The sequence below is a fragment of the Rhipicephalus microplus genome, chromosome 8 (assembly GCF_043290135.1).
Source record: "Rhipicephalus microplus isolate Deutch F79 chromosome 8, USDA_Rmic, whole genome shotgun sequence".
In the NCBI taxonomy this organism is placed as follows: Eukaryota; Metazoa; Arthropoda; class Arachnida; order Ixodida; family Ixodidae; genus Rhipicephalus; species Rhipicephalus microplus.
The window spans coordinates 97,800,359-97,808,303 of NC_134707.1; the positions used below are offsets into that span (position 1 = coordinate 97,800,359).

At 41.9% G+C, this 7,945-nt stretch overlaps 1 long non-coding RNA gene across 1 annotated transcript in view; it reads right to left on the reverse strand.

Annotated features, from left to right (window-relative positions):
- The window catches only part of LOC142768679 (uncharacterized), a 47,030-nt gene extending 41,706 nt beyond the window's left edge, over window positions 1-5,324 (reverse strand). Inside the window, exon 1 of the long non-coding RNA XR_012885390.1 lies at window positions 4,988-5,324. This is a non-coding gene — a long non-coding RNA (uncharacterized LOC142768679). The remainder of the gene's footprint in view (window positions 1-4,987) is intronic.
- Window positions 5,325-7,945: the final 2,621 nt, after the last annotated feature.

The following is a 7,945-nucleotide window of genomic DNA, read 5'->3' on the forward strand; positions in this document are numbered from 1 at the left end:
TAATTACACTGCATTAAACACCTTTACTCTCAAAAGCGTCCTATGCAGCAATAGATGTCTATATTAGGCGGATCGAGCCGTGATTTGCATAATTCTGCGACATCAAACTCGAGTACTTCGGGTGGGCTTTGATGTCACGCACATTATTCAGTAATATTTATAAATAATGTTAAGGCTAATTAGATTTATATTTAGGTAAATGAGACTCGACTCGGTCAGGAGTAATCAGCATCTTGCTGAGCTTGGATTCTCTGAGCTCATGAGAATTCGATTTCAATTACGTTAATTATTTGTGTTTTAATAAGATGTTGCCTAATTAAAGCTAATCATAATCCAATTGGTTTGATGATGCTATGACCAACCAAGATTAATCAGACTTTTTATAATTTCCTTGGTGTTTGCCTAATTGGATTAGTTATGCATATTTAGCTTAATTATGCCACGTGAAATTCCAGTATAGAGAATACTCTAGCTGGATTTCAGACTAATATTTAGTCATAATTAGTGTTCACAATAATTAGCACTAATTAGACGTAAATTATCCTAATTAGTATGGAGTCGGTAAAGAGTAATTAGTATCTTCCTGACCTTGACTTCTGTGGGCTCATGGGGAAGTCGACCTAGATTAATTGGCCCCGATAAGGTTTGCCTTGTATAGGCTAATTTTGCACGGCTAGGTTAAGGATGAGCATGATCAACTTTGCCTAATTAGATTTGGCTATACTTATTTCGACTCATCTGGGCTCATCTAAGCTTAACTTCGCTTAACATGAAAACACCAAGCTGGACTGGGCTTAACTAAAGCTACTTACACCTCACTTATTTAGGTCATAAAGTGCTCGACTACATTTGATTAATTTCGGCTACATTAACTTTGACTTAGCTAAGCTCATTTAAGTGCAACTTGGATTAGCCCGACAAAGGCAAGCTGGCCTGAGAAAATTTAATTTTGTGCGTTTGGCTTCGTCAGGTTGTGCGATGCTCGCTATGCTTACTTATCCTAATCAACCGGTGTCAATAACAACGCGAGCCGGTGTTGAACCGGCCCCGTCGCAGCCGCTACGTAAAAGAATGACACAGATTCGATGGAGCAAAGAAAGCGACACCCAGTTGTCGTTTTGGGTACGAGCGCCGTAACCGCGTCCAACAGAGCGACATGAGAAGCCAAGTGATAAGACGGGACGCGCATGCGCCCTTGCAGCAGGTGTCTCGTCGTGTCTCGTCGCTAGCTGGCGCGTCGATGCATTCTGCCACGCGATCCCGTGGTCTGCACACTTTTGATCGCACCTGTACAATAATGTGGAGAATAAAAACTGGAATGAGATACTACCGTATATCAGTTTCGCGTGCAATATGGCAAAGCAAGACATAGCTTATAGCCGCGAAGTAACAACCATGCTCGACGTTATGCTGACGGCATGCAAACAATGGCATTGAAACAAGTGCCGATGACGCAACGCAGCTTTCGTTGGGCAGTTTGTTCTGAATAAAAAGTCACACCTTTGATGCAACGGCGAAGCAATAAACGCCATCGCAACTAATTGAAAGGTCACGCGCAAAGTGAAAAAGCAGGTAGAAATGTGCCCCGCATTTGTCACCCACAAACGACGCACGAAACGTACTCACAACTACAGATGCGCATGACTAAGCGTCTCAGTTGTTACTTCGCTGTGTCTGAAAATCACGCGCTTTTGATTGATATGTGGGGTTTAACGTCCTAAAACCAGCATATGATTATGAGAGATGCCGTAGTGGAGGGCTCCGGAAATTTCGACTACCTGGAGTTCTTTAACGTGCGCCCAAATCCGAGCACATGGGCCTACAACATTTCCGCCTCCATTGGAAATGCAGCCTCCGCAGCCCGGTACCTTAGCCACTAGACAATAGCGGCGGGGCAGCACGCGCTTTTCGCAAACGGAGACTGCAACGATTGTAGTGACCTTTGTGGGCCTGGTAACTACAGTAGAATCGTTCCAGGTGAAGCCCGACGCCAGCCAAAACGTAAGACCCTCCCCTCCTCTCCAGCACGCGATAAGGGCGGGCGAGGGAGCGTCACTCCCCTCCTCTAAGTGGGGCAAAGTATACGCGCGGGTGATTGGAGCACGTGCCATCACGCGATCTGGTGACACACGACCATAGCGCCATCTTGCTGGTATACTGAAAAAAAACGCAATTCCTCTGACATTCCCGTCAGCAGCGGAAAGTGGTAGATATATATAGCTTGCTGTTTAAGCGAACGCAGAAGGGCGTGATCTTCGGCGGTGCAGTGGTTAACGCCTCGCACTCACGATTGAGAGGACCCGAATTCGATGATGCGTGCCGGAGTGTATTCGCGGTATTGTTTCTTGGGCACACACACACACACACACACACACATATATATATATATATATATATATATATATATATATATATATATATATATATATATATATATATGTGTGTGTGTGTGTGTATGTGTGTGTGTGGTGTGTGTGTGTATTTATATGTGTGTGTATATACACACACGCGCGCGTGTGCGAAGGTCACGCTTACGCAGCATAGGGGTATGTATGTTCATTTGTATACGTATAATGTCCATGCATTGGTAGCGTGCGTGCATGCATCTGCTTTCAGTAGCAACTACTGCAAACTCGAACAAGCGAGTATGTAGGAGCACACGAGCTTACTCATTTGAAACGTAATAACATAGATCGGCGAACGAAAAGAAAGCATCACCCCTTTTATAGATGAAACGACAATTTGACTTATCTGAAGATTAACTGGCTGACGCATAGCTTCGTTCAGTAACCAAGTAAACAGCAAGTGTAATCTGCTTTATTGGGGGAAAACTTATTCATTAGGACACATGCAATCGGCAGCACGACTCTCAGCGGAGTTACCCCTGAAACTATCAAGGCCTTGCTTGTAGCAGTGTATAGCAACGCAACACAAAAGTGCTAGCACCTTCCGGAGAGACGCGATACACATGAGCTGTTGCCTTCTTCAACCTCGGGCTCGCTAGACAGGTTAACTTCAAGTAGATCTAGTGGAGTTTGCTGAAGACGCTCGATCTGCGCCCACAGCACAGCTATTTCCGCTGTTTTGCCAATGAAACTGTTTATGCCAATGAGAATGAGGCGGTTCGTAGCCAGTGCACTTTCTATCAAGAAGCTTCAGTACTGAGCCGAGTGAAACCGCCTCGTTGGTCCTGTTAAGCGCAGCCATGTTTATAATAAATGCGAAGCATTTTTAGCGAACTTTGGCGTTTTCCTTCTATCTATCTATCTATCTATCTATCTATATATCTATATATCTGTCTATCTATGTATGCATCTATCTATCTATCTATCTATCTATCTATCCGCTTACGTTTCGGTGCCCTCGTGGTCACCCCCTAACTTGGCGTGAACCAAAATTAGCATGGGAAGGTAGGATGGTTTGACGAATATAACGCGCTGATTAAGACATAAATTATGTCACAATCCTGCCACGTACAACATCAAACACTTCGCGCTAGACAGTGGCACATAGCCATCGGCGGGTATGTGCCAGAGGTGACTCACACTTGGTATCCACTATAGGAACGACGAGAACACACATGCACAATTTCAGCATGTGAGCGTTCAGAAATACCTGACATCAGTTGCGTCTACCCAACGATTTTAGGGTCCTAGCTGCAATCAAACCCTAGCATTCTGCGTGGCGATAAAGCATTTTACCCAGGTCTCAGAACCATTTTAAACAGACGCTTATCTTCGTGAAACGTCAGTAGTGGGTGCAGTGGTGCCTGACCAATTTTATAAATAATACATTTGCACTCCTTTGATACAGCCATCACGTCGGGTTAACGTCAATTATGGCTAGTTGCCATGCGCTGAAGTTGGTTTATGTGGCAGTGTCCAAGGCCAGCATCTTTGCAAGCATCAGCGCTTTATATCAACTTCTGGTGTTGCTACTACGCATGTTTCAGTTGGCATCGTTGCGCAAGTGCAAGCAACTGGTTATATAAACATCTCCAACTTTACAGCATATGTCTGTGTTTGAAAATTTACACATAAATGTATCGTCATTTCATGATGTTTCGCTTTAATAAAAATAGCAACACGGTCACCTTCCCTCCGTATGCTTCGCATAAGGTTGATTTCCAGGTTCGTGGGATCTGCCAAATTTTTTTCGACCATTGTCACCAGTGCATGAAGTGCTTTCTGGACTTGCGAATAATTCGCCTCGGAGTTCGTCCCAGCCTGACATACGCAGCGAAGTAAGCGGCGGGAGTGACATTGACTCTCTCCGCACACTCCCAAAGTATGTGTCGCAGTGTGGTCCTTTCCCCGTACGATTTGCACGCGTCCGTCGGGTATAGGCTTGAATAACACAGGCGCACGATCACCAGGCTGGGGTACATATTTTAATGTAATAACATCTTAGGCACGGCCTTTATGTTGTTTTATTTGTTGTGTGGTTGAAGGTATTTGTGCCTGTTTAGTCTGTATTGTTGTGCGATGTCGTTCAATGTGGTCGGGAGATCACCCCATGACAATTCCGGTTACTGTTGTGTTAATAACGTTAATTTGTACTCTATTACAAAAGACAGTTACAGCGCGAAAAAATAAACGATGGTAAAAGCGATGGCGCAAGGACAAGCAGTGCATATATGTCCCCACATATCGTCTTTCGTTAACTACTTTGCACTCACAACGGCCTCCTAAGATTATGTTGAATCGTCTCTGTTCCTGAGCACATGAATTGTCCGCTTTGAAATGCCTTCGCAAATTACTAGAGTTTTGCTCTGATCTATTATTCGTATTTTAGGAAAACATTTGTAACGTATTTAGGCGGACATGCACTCGCATAGTTTCAGAACTCCGGTACCACAGAGTCACTGGATGCTCAGAAATACATATTCTACATCAGAACGAAATTGGGTACATATTGTCAACGTTTGTCGACCTCACTCGCCAAAATTTGCAATATGAGGCAAAATGAATGATTAGTAAATACTCACTTTTATGATATCGAGTTCTCCACCAAAGTTTGAATCGCTTTGTATATCATTTCCTACACTTCGTAAGAACAGGTTATGGAATAAGAACAAAATAGGTCCAACTGAATGCGCCCTATTTCCCAGCATCTTTAGAAGTGGCATTCTGTATGTTGCTAAAGCCATAAATATGTTCTTGCTACTAAACGGACTGATCTCCAGTCAGTAAACTGACCCTTCTTATAGAATAGAATACACGTGAACACGATGTGACTTCATGGAAAATAGCGAATAATGAATTCACAGAAGAGTGTAATGAACTTCATTGTAATCAAGAGTTCATTCGAACGTAATTGTTAAAGGTTATTGCCTGACGGAAAATCAATAGCATCCGTTTAGGAAATTCTTGTTTCCATAGAGTCGCTGGCTTTTTCGTACAGAAACGTGCTTGTTGTGCATTCAACAGTGAATCCAAAATATTTCGTTCTTGTTTTGCCTTGTATTTGTGTGTGGGTGTTGGAAACTGGCAAAAGACGTTGCTAAACTCAAGGAAGAATGAAGGCAGAGCTGTTAATGATAAAATAAGAGATGAAAAAAGAGATCAAACCTTTGCGTGATACCCTTGAAAGAGATATACAGAATAAAATTTGTTTGCTAACAAATGAACAGCGTCACTTGATGGAAAGCATTGGCTTTGCCTTCACTTCACTTCAGCTGCACAAGAACAAACTGGGCGATGTGATCAAAAAAACACGGATCTTGAAAGCTAAAATACCTCTCTTCGTGCTGAGTGTAAATGACTTGACAGCAAGGGCAGGAATCTTGAAGCAAGGCTTGTTATTACTGAGCAATACTCGAGGAAAGCAAACTTCGAAATACAAGGTTTACCGAAACAAGACATTGAATTTGTTATTAACATTGTCTCTAGAAATGGCAGTGCCATAAGTGAACACATGACTGCAGGTGATACTGAGGTCTGTCATCGGGTGCCGAGCCGAGATAGCAGCAGATGTAATATCATTGTCCAGTTTAAGTCTCGTGCGAAGCGAGACAGCGTTACAAGGAAAGCAAAATGAGCTCGACTGACTTACAAATATGTCGGACTGACCAGTGAAAATGCTATCTATGTGAATGAGCATCTTCGCCAAGCCTTGCAGAAACTTCTAGCTCTTGCTGTGAAGAATAAGTATGAATAAAGGTGAAAATCTGTATGGTCATTTACCGGGAAAATCTACGTGGAGCAATCTGATATTACATACACCGTGCATGTTGTGAATGAGTATGACATCGATAAGGTTTTCTCCGGCTTGTTATATGCAACTGTGCCGGGGCAAGTGACAAGCTAGACTGAGCACTGAACCGTATTATCAAAAATAAATAACGACTGTGCATGCAAAAGGTTAGTGTCACCTTCTGCCATTAAGTCTGATTACCCAACTTGCCAATCAGTTTTGCCTATTAGTACTCGCTCTGCAGGGAATGAAGAGGAGGACATTTTGCCTTTTCTGGAGTAACTATCATCTAAATTGGCTGATCCTATGCCTTCTAAAACATGGTATACAAATAGCAGTAGCAAGTTGAAACTGCCTCTATATAAGAGTTTCTTTTCCAATCGATTGGATAAACGTGGAGCGGGTGTTGCACTTTATGGGACTGCAGAAAAATAACGACAATTGGTGCATAAACATTGTGGGCCTACAGAAGATTTTGAAAAGCTCGCCGTCTTGGATCGAGAAAAAATATTCGCTGTTAGTAGACCACCGAGTGGGAATAGTAGACTTTCTAGATTTTTATGAAAGTTTTCTGGATTTTGTTTCAAAAATTGCTTTCACTTGGCATGTAACACTTGGCAAAAATAGCTTTCACTTGGCTCAATTAATACAAAGTTATCTCTCGTCTAGAAAACATTATACTGTTGTAAATAATACACACTCTCAAGTTGAACACATTAAGTATGGTGTCCCCCAGGGATCGATTCTTGGACCAATCCTATTCCTGCTGTTCAATATTGATATCGTAAATATCGATGGACACAAGAAAATAATATTGTATGCTGATGACACAAATGTATTTTTCACAGGTTCAAACGTATGTGAACTATATAAAGAAGCTAACGTTTAGTTGGAGAAACTAAATTCATGGTTATATGCAAATAAACTTCAATTGAATATCGCTAAAACAAAGTACATGTTTTTCAAGCCTAAAGGAGTAGCTCACATACCATGCACTCCAATTTACTTCCAGAGCACCGAGATTCCGCGCACAACAATAAAATTTCTAGGAGTTCTATTCCAAGAACAACTTTCTTGGTCTCCTCACAATGACGCGATAAAAAAGATCTTTCCAGGAGAATCGGCATTTTAAATAGACTGAGATACTACATCCCATCAAATGTCAAGCTGCAAATTTACTACGCACTAGTACATTCACGACTAACATGCTGCTCCTTGGTGTGGCTAACAACGACCACCACAAACCCTAACTCTCTGTTGATATTACAAAAGCGTGCTATACGTGCTATATCTAACATTCCCCTTTACGAAAGTGCTCGACCATACTTTAAAATGTACAAAGTATTGCCTATAAAACTGTTATACAGACATAAGCTATGTCTAGAGATATTACACCAGTATGAAGTAAATACATCACTATTCTTGGACACATATTATGTGAAACACACTCCATACGAGCTGAGAAAGAGCCTAATATACAAATATAGATCACGCACGAACTACGGTGACCAACGATTAGCGTCAAAAATTCCAAACATTCCAAACAAACACCCAACTATATTACATTTACTGGAAGACGGAATTTCAGGTAGATCATTTAAAAAATTACGAAAGAGTTCCTAGTGCATGAAAGCGATGCTTTTCTTGATTGTTGAAATTAGTAGTTAATGATGTTTTTGTATTCATTGCACCTTGTTCATTATTGTCCCTTGCCTGTTGTTTATTATACTCTAATTTGTCTTGTAGCGCA